The sequence below is a fragment of the Sebastes umbrosus genome, chromosome 9, assembly GCF_015220745.1.
Source record: "Sebastes umbrosus isolate fSebUmb1 chromosome 9, fSebUmb1.pri, whole genome shotgun sequence".
NCBI lineage: Eukaryota > Metazoa > Chordata > Actinopteri > Perciformes > Sebastidae > Sebastes > Sebastes umbrosus.
This window is the reverse complement of record NC_051277.1, coordinates 34935492-34950617: the sequence shown is the minus strand read 5'-3', so window position 1 is coordinate 34950617 and position 15126 is coordinate 34935492. Positions and strand designations below refer to the sequence as shown.

At 40.5% G+C, this 15126-nt stretch overlaps 1 long non-coding RNA gene across 1 annotated transcript; it reads left to right on the top strand.

Annotated features, from left to right (window-relative positions):
- The first annotated feature begins 1893 nt into the window (after positions 1–1893).
- On the top strand, positions 1894–11250 carry LOC119494549. Its single transcript, XR_005208234.1, has 2 exons — positions 1894–9217; positions 9267–11250. It is a non-coding gene; the product is annotated as an uncharacterized LOC119494549 (long non-coding RNA).
- Positions 11251–15126: the final 3876 nt, after the last annotated feature.

The window sequence follows — 15126 nt, the reverse complement described above, 5'->3', positions numbered from 1 at the left end:
TCTGGCAGTGCACAGTTTTTTTTGGGGGGGGGGGGGGCGTCTGTGTTTCCCACAGGTTGAGAATTTATTTTTGGTGGTCTAAAGCTCCAATCGAACACTTTAACTTCTATAAATGGGAAACACACAAAGCTTTCAGGCTGGGAGAAGATGTCTGTAGAACCCTTGGCTTTTTTTTCCCTTGGATTGTAATTTGAACCCTGATCACCACGTTGACACTTGAGCAAGTCAAACCTGCCTTTGGGATCAGCAAAGTGGAGAGAGTTCATGTTTTAAGGCCCAGACACACCAACCCGACATCGAAGAACTAGCGGCGATGAATGCCGGCTGTTGCGTCGCCTCACGTCGCCTTTGTCCAAACAGTTGCACACCGAAAAGACTACAGCCGGCGGCCAGTTAGCACACACATTCAGATGAAATAACTCTTCATGCCAGCAGGCGGCGGTAGTCTGTATTCATCATTCAAAAAGGGAAACCGGAAGACCGAAGTTGGCAGATATACAAGCCGCTGTTATGATACGTACGTGAAACAAAGAACAACCATTTTCACACCACTCTCACTCACCACTTAGCTTCATTCCAGATGTTCATGTCGCTGTGAAAATATCTAATGAGATAAAAAATCTAATGAGATGAAGATGTAAAATAAGAATTCTTCTGTGTTTTTCCTTTTGACACTACTCGTTGGCTTGCCTTCCTCACTTCCGTTTCTCTTCTCGTGCACTGATTCATTGAAGCTGAACAGCCAATCGGAGTGATTTCTCTCACCGATGGGCGCCGCCGCCGATTCAACGTGATGAATCGGCCAAAAAAACTCCCAACATGGGCAGACTAGAGCCGACACCAAAAAACTAGACCGACAGACGCTGTCCGACGGCCGACCGTCGGCTTGGTGTGTCAGGGCCTTGAGGATGAAATGCCAACAGAGATGCATGGGCAACGAATACTTATCTCATCGTTCAAGTTCGTTTCATGTTGCCAAGACAATGTAAAAACCCTCCAGTCTCTTGGACTGTCAGACCAAGCATGAATTCAACAATGTATTGGACTCACCAGTGGGGGAACGTAAATCTGAGGCACTCAAAAAAGCTTTCACAGAAGCAAAGATACGACAGGGTACAAAATGTCACACTGCTGTTATATCTCAAATGTATTGTTTTCCACAGTGAGTGGGTATCCATGTTAAAAGCCAGACGTGAGCGTTCAGTCCATTCAATCCACCCCGATACTGCTGAGTCATCTCTGTGCTCAGAACCATGGGTCTGTCAGCAGCAGCTCCTGAGGTGCTGAAAAGACAGTGACCAGTCAAACTGTCCTTACCGGGCTGACTGATGTCAGAAATTTACTGTACAAAAACTATTTTTTCAGTAGCTACACGAAGATCATCAACGTTGTTTTTAATAGGGCTGTCCCCGAATATCATTTTTGGGGCCTGGAAGCTTCGGTGAGTAATATTGGAAGGTATTGGAAGCTTTGCGGCACGGTGCAGCAGGCTGACATGTTCTTCTGTCTTTCTGTCTCCACCTCCCCCGTTTCAGCACCGCTGCCACACTGCTTCACACACACACGCACCTCTACACACAACAAACAGGGGTATACGTCTGACAATAACTACAAATAATTAATGATGAAAATGAATTGTGAGATTATTCCTTATTTTATGGGCTATTTTGGGATTTATACATTATTATAACATACCGGTACTTTTATTTATATATATATGTATGTAGCTACATACATATATATATATATACATATGTATATATGTATATGTATATACATATATGTGTATATATGTATATACATATACATGTATATATATATATACATACATATGTATATATATATATATATATATATACATATGTATGTATATATATATATTATATTGTTTTTTTAAAGTATTCGAATACTGATTTAGAGGTCTATTACCATGGCAACGGTCGAAGCTTCAAAGCATTCAGGTCAGCCCTAGTTTTTGATTTATCAATCCATTGATTTTCATTTTCCCGCACAAGCTCCGTTATGTCCACAGTGAAACTGGGAGCCTTGATCAGTCATTGCTAATACTGTTAATAAGTTCAGAACTTCTAAACAGCAGAAGATTTGTGTGGTTCAGTCAGCTGTCTGTGGAGATAACGCTGCTCTCAACATGCAGTAGCTACTGTAAATCTCAACTCTTATAAAAGGATTCTAAATTCAGCACACAATGGCCAGAAACAGGTCAAACCTGTATATTCACACTAGTATACAGTCATTATAAAGAAACAGTTCTGATACATTCATGGCTACATATCCGCGTTGTTCCCATACTCCTTTATCTCAGTGGTAAAGCCCCGTCAACAGGAGTCCACGTCCTGTACCAGACTGGTGAGAGCCATTTCAACCTCAGCAGTGGGATATTTCACAGAGAGGGCTTAGGCTGTGAGCTACACTTCCTTTGGCTAGTTCCACTCACTCCCATTTAACAAAGCACTCTTGGTTGGAATCCAGTGAAATTAGTACAGCAACTTTTGCTTTCAGACAAACCTGATCAGGTTGCAGGATTAAAGGCGGCAACATCGTGAATGTAGAACTTCCTGTCAGCCGATCACATGAGCTTTTCTTTAATTTATGAAAACCTTTGTATTTAACCTTTTTGTTTTGCGGTTAGAAAACATGTTTGAAGTATTACTGTAGAAGAAACATTGAGGTATACCTTGACAAAATAAAAATTTGGTGTAAGTTTTATCCTTCCTGGTTTTCCAACTTATTCTGGGCCCTTTAAACATGTTTTGTATTAGTCTCATTTCATTTCCTGTTGGCTGCATTTTTTAAATGGTACGGCAGAGGAAAGAGTCTGACTTCTAACCTTAAAGGTATAATATGCAAGAATTAATGAAAAAACACTGTATAGGCTGATACCAAAATAGTCCCAGTCACTCTATAGCTCGCTCGACCATCGTTGCGCTCTCTCTCTCTCTCCCCCCCTCTGGGCTCGTGGAGGAGTGGAGGTGTGGCCAACTTTGAATGCAATGTGTTTCCAAACAGCAACCGACAACAGTTCCATATTACACCTTTAATATAACAAATTGTAATCTCCATTAAACCACAATATAAGGTCTCTTTCTGCAACCACGAAGGGTGGAATGCTTTCTTCTATGCATGATTTGAATTGTGCATTCCTCTACTTCTTGCTTTTAAAATGCAGGACTGTGCATGCTACCTGACTAAGTTAAAGTCAAAGTCAAGTTTAGTGAAACCGCTCTAAGCTAGAGTAAAAAGTCTATAAAGGTTTAATGAAGCAAGATCTGCATCCACGAGTCCAGTTTTCTAAGCCTCCTTTGTGAAATCCCCTCAGTGTTCACCACAGTCACAGGGCTGCTGTCTGTCACTTTTCTGGTCATAAGGAGGCTTTTTTTTTTTATTTTAGTGCCTTGGATTTATGCTCCTCCATTTCTGTGAATTTGGCCCATTCTGAAAAGAACTTTGTTTAACCAGTGCAGGTGTTCAGACCTCGGAGTAACATCTGGCAAACCAATGTGTTGACTTCAAGCTGTCATCTTGAGGTGTTCCAACCTGCTGTTCGGTTGTCACCTCAGTTACTGACTTCATAAATCTGCATGGAAATATCTTTAGTGGCATCATCATCATCATCATCATCATCATCATCATCATCACAATCAAAATAAATAGAGAACAATGTAGGTGGCATGAAGGCCTTTAAAGATCATGTACATTCTCAGTTGTCCCAAATTGTACCCTAAATTCAAAGTGAGTGCAGTAACGTAGATGGGCTAGTGTAGACGGTTGATTGATGGGAGAGTGATAATGGCATTAGTTTGAATTCAAAAGAAAAACTTGAAATGTGATAAAGTCACTGTAAAACAAAAAAGCAAAAAAAAAAAAATTCCTGACGTTTCTCTGTGCATTCGTAGGCTTAGCAATATTTCACGAAAATACTGTATTACATCAGAAAACTCACTGTAAAAAAATGTATAGCTAGCACAATATTTTGAGCAGCAGATCAGTTGTGATCTTCAGCTTTAGTGTGTTGAGGATTCAAGTACTAAACAGGTCAAATCTACTCATATCATTGTGTTCGTAGCCTTGGACTTAATTGTAAAGTTAGTCTAAATTTAGCTGCCCTCTTTGTAAATACGCTCATTCGCATTCTTGCTAAAAGTTAGATGAGAAGATGGATATCAGTCTTTGTACAGTTAATATGTAGCTGGAGCCAGCGAGTCTGTTAGCCTAGCTTAGCATAAAGACCGGAAACAGGGGTAAACAGCTAGCCTAGCTCTGTCCAAAGGGAACAACATCTGCCTACCAGCACCCTCAAGGCTCGCTATTCAACACTGAGATAACTAGCTGTAGCTGCATATTTATCTACAAATAGTACGTTAAATATGAAGCTAGAGCCAGAATGTGATTAGATTACGGTGACCAGACGTCCCGGTTTGTCCGGGACAGTCAGGGTTTGTCCAGGACAGTGCCGGTTTTCAAGCTGGGTGTCCCGTATCCCAACAAATATCTGTAAAACACTCAAATGCCCGGTTTTCAAGTCACTGACAAATTGTCCCTGTTTTCAGCACAATTCAAATAATAATATTATACTTATATAGACCGTTCCACTCATTAATTAACTTGTGCGCATTGGTATACAGAGAGCCAACACAGCACACCGCTGCAGTCTCTGTAGAGAGTGATGCTGCAAGTTGTCAAGCCACAGTTACGCACAGACACAACAGATATCCGCTGTTACATTTAGTGTAGTTTTGATCCACAGAACCCTCCGTGCTTATGTGCACATTAAACGTGTGTTTTGATTAATTATTCTACACAGTTCCTTCTGCGCATCAACAGGCTTTTAGCTCCTCTTATAACTCCCTCAGGACCGGCCGTTCCGTCTTTCTCCCGGACGGCGTCTCCATCCTGGACAAAATGTCCTCTAAGCTCCGCAATGTTTATTACAATAGCCTGAGGCTGTGGTGAGCAACTTGATGTGATAGAGATTGTTCAGGTTCAAAACTAAAGTTGAAAAATAATTTCCATAGTCGCAAACAACAATACGTTTCCTCTGAGGAAAACTCTCTACAGGACTCCCAAACTGTCAGTGCATCATGACGGGGATAGTCTGTGATTAAAGGGGGAGAAAGTAGTGAATGTGGTGAGTCATGATCGTCACAGTCTCTAATGCCCCCCCCTAAAATAATACCTTCTTTCTGATCCCACTCCGTGCTCAAATGTGCCACAGGTTTGTCAAGTTAGCCATCCTGATGAAAATGCCTATGGTGCACTGGCATGCATGAACGGGGGCGTGCATGAACGTGCAGTACACTCAAGGGTCCCGGTTTGGGGGTTTCAAAATATGGTCACCCTAGATTAGATTAGCTGGAAACGGGTAAACAGCTAGTCTGACTCTGTCTAAAGGTAACAAAATCTGCCCTGAAAGCTTGCTTATTAACACTTCATTTTTTTCTAGCCTTAATGCTAAGCTAACTAGCTGTAGCTGCATATTTATCTACAAATAGTACGTTAAATATGAAGCTAGAGCCAGAAGGCAATTAGCTTAGCTTAGCTGGAAACAGGGAAACAGCTAGCTTGGCCCTGTCCAAAATTTGCCTAACAGCACTTCTAAAGCTCACTAGTTAGCATATCCTATCTTGTTTGTTTAATCTCTACAAAAACTGAAATGTAAAAAGAGAATTTATGGTTTTATAGCGTGCAAACTGTGTAGTTCTTGACCAGGCACTGTGACTTTCTAGCTAGCTGTTTTACCCTGCTTGCAGTTTTTATGCTAAGCTAAGCTAACAGACGACTGGTTACAGCAACGTACATTACAGATAGACAAGAGTGGTATCAATCTTCTCACTGAACTCTGGCAAGAAAGCGTAACTTAAAAAATATTGAACTATTCTTTTTAAAAAAATAGCATTCATTTGGAGCGTCTTCAGTTAGCGTAGCATAACATTACTTTACAGTAGGTTAGATCAACGTTTAGCCAGGCAGACCCCAAAAAAATGCTTGACTTTAAATTTAAAATTTGCCTCATCTTCAAGAGATACTTAAAATCTTGTGGTAAAAATGTGTGAGATTTACACATAATATAAGCTGATTTATCATTTTGACACATAGCTAGAAAGCTGCGAATGCTCAGAGAAACCTCCACCATACTTTGTGTGACATGTGCCTTTAATTGTGGCTAGTATCACAACCTAGACATGTAAATCAGGGATGATGAGACATTGATAATGGACCAGATGTGTAAAGATGGCTACTTCCTGCCGTGACATCGTTGATTCACCCTGGGTCGTCGAGTGTTTCTGAGCTTCCTTACAACTCTCCGGGTGGGTCCAGGAATCTGCCTGCTTTAACCACCTGAACCTCTTTAAACACTGAAGGTGTTGTTTCCTTGTACAGTCGACTAACATAAGCCCGTAGCTTATGACCTGGTTCAACTGATCCGTGAAGTGGATTCAGTTGCTTTTGTAGACCAGTGCAGTTCTTGACTTTGAGTGGCGTTCCAAAATCAAAGACGGCTATTTCTCCATACATAAAATGTTATCTTGAGATGCAAAATGGTGTAACTTTCTCCCCTATCTCTCTTTCCTTCTCGGAACTGAAGTAATGAAAAGAACTGAAAAGATTTCCGAGGTTGAGCCAGGTCTTATCTTTTACCAGAGATCAGTGTACCTTTCTAGTCTTGCGATGCATGTACATCTTTATTATGGATTTTGGAGACTTTCAGTAGTTTTGGACATGTTTAAAAAAAGACAAACATAAGTTTAGTTTTTTTAAAATCAGTGTTACTTTGTCTAATTTCTCCTTGAGTACAGCTGGAGTAGCCAGTGATGAGTTCTGACAACCATCAACTTAGAGTCAATGACACATGGGGAACTTTTACCTTGTAGAAACGGTTATGTAACATGAGTAATGAATTATGAAACTGTTTTTTTTTTTTTTAAAGTTCATCTTTCTTTTTCAAAAAGTATTATTGATGTCAACTACTCTCTCACTAATCTGTTAGGACCTTTGCTTTCACTTGCCGTTCACGCTGCAGCCATGTTGCATTTTTATCCCAGTAAGCATCCTCTGCAGTGCATCGACAAATGGCTCAAGTTAAAATAACCTCTATATTGTCATTAGAGCATCAGCAGTATGGAGTTGCTTTGCATTGTAAAAAAAAAAAAAAAAAAAGAGGGGAGGCTGGCATACTGTATATAATGATGTCATTTGTCTGAGAAAAGATTTGTACTATTGTTTCAAATGTGCACTTATCCTGATATTTTCTTTTTTTTGCTGTTTAATATCAGTCAAATGCTAGAGCTCTTGATAATAAACTTAAATGATGTGTGGTAAAACTAGTATCCTCTATAGCAGGGTTGAGTGGCACACAGTCATTAATAATGAAATGTCCATAGTGCTGCAGAACGTTAATGAAAGACGGTGTTGGTTTTTCATTTGACAGGGAAAATCCACCCTAAAACTGAATTCATTAATAAAGCACACAGGAATTTTGACTGACATGGGACTGAGATAATGACTGGATTTCCATTTTGAGACAAGTTCATTCATGTGATATATTAGACAGGTTGGCATTGTGACAGTATTTTTAGTGGAAGTTTGGGTTCATTTTCTGGTTACTACCAGTTAGCAGCACAACAATTAATTCGATCCAATAAGTGCATTAATGCTTAAAGTGATACTCAAATTTCTCAACCTACTCTGAAAAAAATTATCATTTCAACCCACTCAACCAGCCTGGTCTCCTAAATATTACGTTCCCATACAACTAAACTGCATGGTGAATTACTTCTCGAGGGGAACTTATTTTGTCGTGGTTTGTTTTTGACGTATCACAAATCCATTCCACGGAACTTCACGACGGGGTGATGGATGGGTCAACAAACACCAGACTTTTGACCAGTGTTCGTGTCCCATGAGAAACTAAAACGTGCACTTATTTTAATGATGATGTTTGAAACCTAACCAAGTAGTTTTGTTGCCTAAACCTAACCAAACAGCTTTGTTGTGTTTTCTTTCAATTTCATAGTCATTTTAAGCCAAACCATGACGTATTTTTACTAAGCCTAACAGCGTTTTAGTTTTGTTTCAATTTGCAATGTTAACCACATGTTTAAAACTGAATAAAAGTGTGACTGTAATCCGGGAGAAAATATATTTCCCTCGAAACGTAATTGAGAATGCAGTTTAGTCGTATGGGAATGTCATTTTGTAGGAGACAGGTTGACTCAACATACTGACAGTGGAAATGTCCATTGACATTTGGATACTTTTTTTTTCCTGCTGTGAAAACGTATCACTGTAACTGACTTTTAACAATGTTAAAAACATGGATGGGTGTGAAAGAGCGTTTGTGAACCCCCTCGAGGGCTTTCAACCATAGCTCACGGTCTTCCCAAGGAGATGAAGTTTGCTCAGTTCTTGTATCACATGAACAAGGTTAAAGATTATGTGATGCAGTTAAAAGTTCTGAAAAATAGCCAGCTAGTGGACTTTGAGTTAACATGTTTTTTGTAAAATTTTGGGTGGAGATACAGTAAAACCCCCGAAATGATGCGAGTAGTTCAGTTTTAAAGGAATATTTAAGACATTTTGGGAAATAGCCAGCCTGGCTCTCTCTTAATTTCTGAAATACACAACACCTGTTAAACTAATGAACATGTCATATTTCATTTGTTTATTTCAAACACAAACAGAAATGTAAAAAGTTATGATAATTTCAGCACACAAGTCTCCCATAAAACCACAACCTTTGTTTTTAAATTTCTGGTTGTGTACAGATTCAACCAATAAAATACAACTTGTTAGTTGGTTACCTTTACAGGTGTAAGTAGGCACATTTATCAAGCTGTATTTTCCTAAATGTAACAAGTCTTTCAACATTGTAAAGAAAACACATTTTTGTACCTTCTAGAATGTACCACACTTTAGCTTAGGGAAAAGTTTGCCTCCTACAGTAACTAAAGTAACCTATGAGAATAACGTTTTATGGTGGATTTTCCCTTTCATTTTAGGGGATAAAAAAAGTCATTGGTCATTCCCTGGCTTTGTCATCTCATGTATAGAGGCCCAGCTTGTTTTTAGTTTTTTTCAGTCACCAGTGATGGATAATGACAGGTGTTTCATTACGATGAACGTTTTATTTTCATTTTATTTCTGACTGGTGTTCAGTCGCCCTTGGACTGACAAAAAGAACCACATGCTAGTTTGGAAGGTGTTACAGACCTCGAGTCTACAAAAAGAACCACATGCTAGTTTGGAAGGTGTTACAGACCTCGAGTCTACAAAGGTCCAACCTTCATATCAGCTCTGTTGTGTCACGCCAGAGATGATGAATTTCTTTGCATTCGTGGCTGAGCTCCAACCTGCTTGTTGTTTTACTGTGCCTCCAAACACCAGGTATAGAGTGTATGTTCGACTTTTTACCGCTGGAATTGAACCAACAGAAGCAGTTTAAAGGCTTTTTCATGCATTGGTTTGATTTTTAGGGGGATTATTAAAAAAAACGTAATACTAAGGCGAATCTTGTACTATAGTGGGAAATGTAAATGTAAAAAAGATGATGGAGGACTGTTGCATGCTGGCCAGTTGGGGTCATTGAAGAATTGGTGCTAATGACGCATTTCTACAACAGGGATTTTAATTAAGAGTCTCCTATAACTGACTGGTTGTGACATCATTATCCAATCCTGCTGTTTCCATGGAAACAACTAACTTAAGATGAGTCCAGTCGAGATCATGGCAGGAAAATAGATGTGGCGTCTTGGTCTGGTATCTAGCCTTCTGAAAACAACGCAAATGTGGTCATATGGCAAGTAGCAGGGGAAACATGAACCATTTGGGATCTCAGACCAAAGTTTAAGACAAGAAACAGCATGCGCGCATTTAGGATCAAGCTGTACATTTTGATTCATCCTGGCAATGTAAGGTGTCATATGGGATACCCAATGGCACTATGAAGAACACTGCTGAGGACATCCACATATTGCAGATGCACTGTTCTTAAGATGCTACTTAGTTGCACTGTCTTATGTTTGTTGTTTTGGCATGACACTGTCCTCAATGCACTCCTCTGTCTCCAGTACATTAGAACAGTACTATAACATGTGTCATTTGGTACTCATAAAGTAGGATGCCACTACCAAAACTGTGTAACACTAAAAGATGTATTTTGAAACAGTAATGCAATCACTGTTAATTCCCATGAAACTTTTCATATTAGGATCAATGACTAGTACTTTACCTTCCGTGTTGGCAGCTGTTCACATAATGAAAGGTTCCATGTCATCTGACAGTGTTAACGGTAGTTGTTGGCTTGTTCACTGTTTTTCTCATGAAATGTTTGTTGTTTAGGGTGTTTTCCAGCTAAATGCAGGGTAGTCGCTTTTCTTAATATTCAAATGTCGTGATTGTGTGCTGTTCTAATGTTCTGCTGTACAGAGTGTATTTTTTACCCATGATCTAATGGGTTGCAGGAGGGGAATGCTAGTGATTTAATCTGCATTTTGCTTGAATGAATGAATTCGTCAGCACCAAGGGATACTCAAAATCCAGCGAGGCATTAGACAGAATTAATCAATTCTTACTCTTAAAGCTACAACATGGTTGTGTTGTCCTGCTAATGTGGTCTGGGGACTGAATTATAGACGTCAACAAACCTTGATTTTGACTTGATATCCCAGAATATATATATATATATATATATATATATATATACTGTATATATACTGTATATGTCAAACATACAGCGATAATGCAGAAAGCACAAGAATTTGAATTGATGAGTCCCAATTCAGTTTGGAAACTTTCAACCCTTTTAACTGTAGAAGAGTGCCATGTGACCATTTTGCATCCCTACTTCACTAAGTCCAGTTGGGCTTGCAACATGGTTTATGTGGAACCACATATGAAAAGAATTTTCTTTGAGGGTGCTTGCTGGTCCACAGCAGATTTCAACAGTGGTTTATTAGCAGACTGTATATAACATCAACAAATCCTAACTAGACACGCGCTGGGCTGTTTGACAGGAGAGTGACAGGAAGTGAAGACACGCAGAGAATCTGTAGATACTTAAACCAGGGTAGTCAAAAAAGCTGTAAACCTTGTGTGCACTTTTGGGCATTTTTTTGTTTTCCTTTTGTACATACTACTAGCATTTAAGATGTTTGGGTTGACATGTCTGGTTATAGTGCAATATATTTTGTATGCAAGCAGTTTCAATAAATAAAGGTCGATCTTCCTCCGTTAGCTCTGGCTGCATTTTATGACTTTAAGGCTTTTACTGTCTGGTATCAGTACACAGTAAAATGTGCCAGACGTTGGGTGAGCATTGCTATGGAAGCCCAGTTTTTGTGTTAAATCATTCTATTTTGACCTATCAATAGGCCCTGCAGTAGGTATCAGCCTGGGCCGTCTTAAAGGTCACCTATTATGCAAAATGCACTTCTCCATGTCTTTTAAACATCAATATCTGTCCCCAGTGTGTCTACAGGTCACCATGGTATCATAAAAGACCATCCTCTCTCTTTTTCTCCTGCTCCATCTGTCCGGAAATGGGTGTGGAAAAACGCTGCGCAGCTTTTCCTACTCTGGTGACGTCGTTAGTGAATTGCAAGCCATATACGGGTTTCTTGTTAGAACAACGGTTAGAACCTCCAGCGAGGTGACCCCTCCACCCCCCACAGCCTGCGTCTCAGTCCGCCTCGTAAATATGAGCAAAGTCTTCATGTACTCCCATCATCTAAATATAACATGTTCTTTCACAAAGGCTTTATGTAATTACACTGTTTAAACAGCTGATATTTATAATATATATATTTGATGTCATGTATGTAGAAGAGTACAGGTAGTAAATAGTGACTGTAAGTAACACAACACATCTCCATGTAAACAGAGCTATCTGCTCACAGCTATCTGCTCTCTCTGGGATGATTCTGTCGGTCATATCTCACAGATGGACCTGTAAAGACAAACATAAAACAGAGTTTATACAAATTATCAGTTATGTAAGATAAAAACAAATCAACTCTTTCACATTTTTAAATGAATCCTATTACATTAGCACTAATCACCAAATCTGTAGCATTTTTAACAAATCATAACATCTGCTACACTTTTTGAACTAATTATTCACATTTTTGTGCAATATGAGTTTAATGTTGTCATGGTGTTTTCAATGAAAACATATGTTATCTCTTTCTTTGTCTGTAAATGTCTGTTAGTGGGAAGCCTGGCATTGCATTCTGTTCACCAATGTACTGTAATCTGGTGTATAATTTGACACTGCAACTCTGAGTGAGTCTTGTAGATGTGCATCACTAAGGCGTGTTCTGTGTTTGTTCTTGATGAAGTTCATGTCAGAAAAGGCTGATTCACAGAGATAGGTTGACCCAAAAAGGCAGGCAACTTTCATAGCTGCTGTGCATACACCTTTGTACTTTTCTGTGTCCACAAGGCACCAAAAGTTTGGTGCAGACTGATGGGTTTTGAGGTGGAGATCATTTTGCAACTTTACGATTTCAATCTCCACCTGTCCAGCATCCAAGTTGAACATAGCACTTAGTTGCTCAGCAATGCATGTCGTGTCCACTTGCATGAAAGGATTTGAAACGAATGACACACATGGCTCAAGTTGATCAAAGTCACAAAACCTGTTCTCAAACTCTTGCCCTAGTCTGTTTATGACTTGAGAGTACTTTTCTACAGCTTTGTCAAAAGCCCCAGATGCAGAAGCATTGTCATTCAACACTGACTGTACGGAGGGAAAGTGCAGCATTTCTTTCTCTGTAAATGCACAGAGAAAATGTTCATCTTAGCTTTAAATGCGTTTACAGCGCTTATCATGTCAGCGACAGTTTTTACCTTTGCCTTGCAGCTCACAGTTCAAATGGTTCAGTTTCCCAGTGATGTCCGTTAAAAAAATGCAGGGTCAAGTATCCACTCAGTGTCCTCGAGCAGCGAGACGTCTTCCCCTTTGGATTGCAGGAAGTCCTTAATTTTGACCAAAAGTGACAAAAAACGCAGCAAAATTCGTCCCCTGCTGAGCCATCGGATTTCTGAGTGTAGTAACAGGTCACCATATTCAGCTGACAGCTCCTCCAATAGCACCTTGAATGTCCTGTGTTGTTTGGCTTTGGAGCGGATGCCATTTATGATCTTCACGACAGGAGTCATCACATGATCATAGCAAGTTACTTTTGCACATAGCGCCTGCTGGTGAATGATGCAGTGATAATGGAGACATTTTGGGAAGTCTGGGTCACCTTTGCATTGTGCAATGAAGCCGGCATGCCGGCCCGTCATGGCGGGAGCCCCGTCTGTTGTCACCGACACCAGCTTTCCTAATGGTACCTTTTTCTCCACGAAGAACCTCTTCACCGCGTTGTAGATGTCAATTCCCCTCGTTGTTGTCGTCAGGGGCAGAAGTGTCAGGACTTCTTCTTTTGTGGAGAAATCATCAAACACCATTCGGATAAAAATCATCAGCTGAGCTGTACTGGTGCTGTGCATGGACTCGTCGCACTGGATGCTAAACCACCTGCACTTAACCAGATCCCGGTCCAGTTGCTCCGTCAAGTTTTCGGACATAGCCGACACTCTTCTAACCATCGTACTTGCCCCCAGTTGGACATCGGAGAGAGTGGAAATGGCATCGGGACCATTCTTCTCGTCTTTGAAAACAGTGTTTGCAACTATCATCTTTGCTTCTTTCAAGACCTCCCCGTCCGAAAAGGCTTTCTTGTTCTTTATCAAAAACTGCGCAGCTCTATACGAAGCTTCAGTTGCTTTTTGTGATTTTATCACCGGCCTCGTGAAAAAAGACTGTCGTTTGCCCAAAGCTGCCTTTAAGTCACAGGCTTTTTCTGTCCGTAGTGCGCTGCCAGGCGGGTAGTTAGCATGGAAGCTCTTGTGACTTGTACTGAAGTGTCTCCACATTTTGCCGCTTTGCCGTCGCAACAGTTGCCCCGCAAATGAGACACACACATTTTTCTTTCACTGTCGTAAAAAAGAACTCTTCCTCCCAATCATTGTGAAAATAGTACGTTTTCTTTCGCTTATCTGCCATGTTTTCTTTAGTTTGGGGGGTAAAAACCACATCTAGCTCCCCACTGGGCTGCGCCCGCTTCCTTGTCTCAGCCAAGGCCTATAGAAAGGAGGTTAGGACACGCGTCATCAATACGTCATAGCTTTGGGGTACCACACATGCGCAAAACAATCTGGTCTGCACTCGCGGAAATTGAGCCAATCAAAACGCACGACCGCAGCTTGAGTTACACTGCACATGCGTTGTACCCCACACCCCAAGACCCGTGTCCCAGCCTCCTTCCATAGGCCTTGGTCTCAGCAAAGAGTGAGATGGCGGTTTGACTTGCGCACAATATTGAACTTTGACTTCAGACAAGGTCAGAGTTCATATATACATAAAACATTTTTGTTTTTAAAATGTTATATTAAATATTGTCATTTTAAAATCTACATTAATGTTGGCTACCTCTGCACTAGTTAGTAATCCCACTGGTACAGTATGACAAACCTTTCTTGAATTATGTCCCCTGACCTGCCTTGCCAAGGAAAAAAAGCACAGTTTCAAGATGAATTTGACATCAGCGCCCAGCAGCAGAGCTACCCTTCCGCCATTTTGGACAGAAAGGGCCGCATCCAGCTAGCAGGAAGCTGGCAGAACCGGATATGTCATATAAGCGTCCAGGGCGATGCAGTCCCGTGGGTCTGATGCACGAGGAAAATAACTCTGGATTTGGCTATTAGTTCATTTTACAATTTTTAGGACATAATGATTTAAATGAGGGCTATTTAAGTGTTCATACTGGGAAGTTGATTTACCTCAATAAAAAAAATATTCTCTGATTTCCAGACGTCTCTTTATACATCCATGGCCACGGACTCATTGGCGTTTTCAGTCCAAAATGGCAGCGACGCTACTGCAGCGTCATCTAGTGGCCATTGCCAAAAAAGCACCGAAGTTTTGCCTCTTTGCTTCTATACTCTTTGTCACAGTCTTCTGTAGGAAGTGTGACGGCCCTGCTTGTCGGCAGAGGTGATTTATCAGTGCGGTGCCTGTGTTGTGTTTAAGGTGCTGATTGGAATCGCTGGACTTTTTACTTC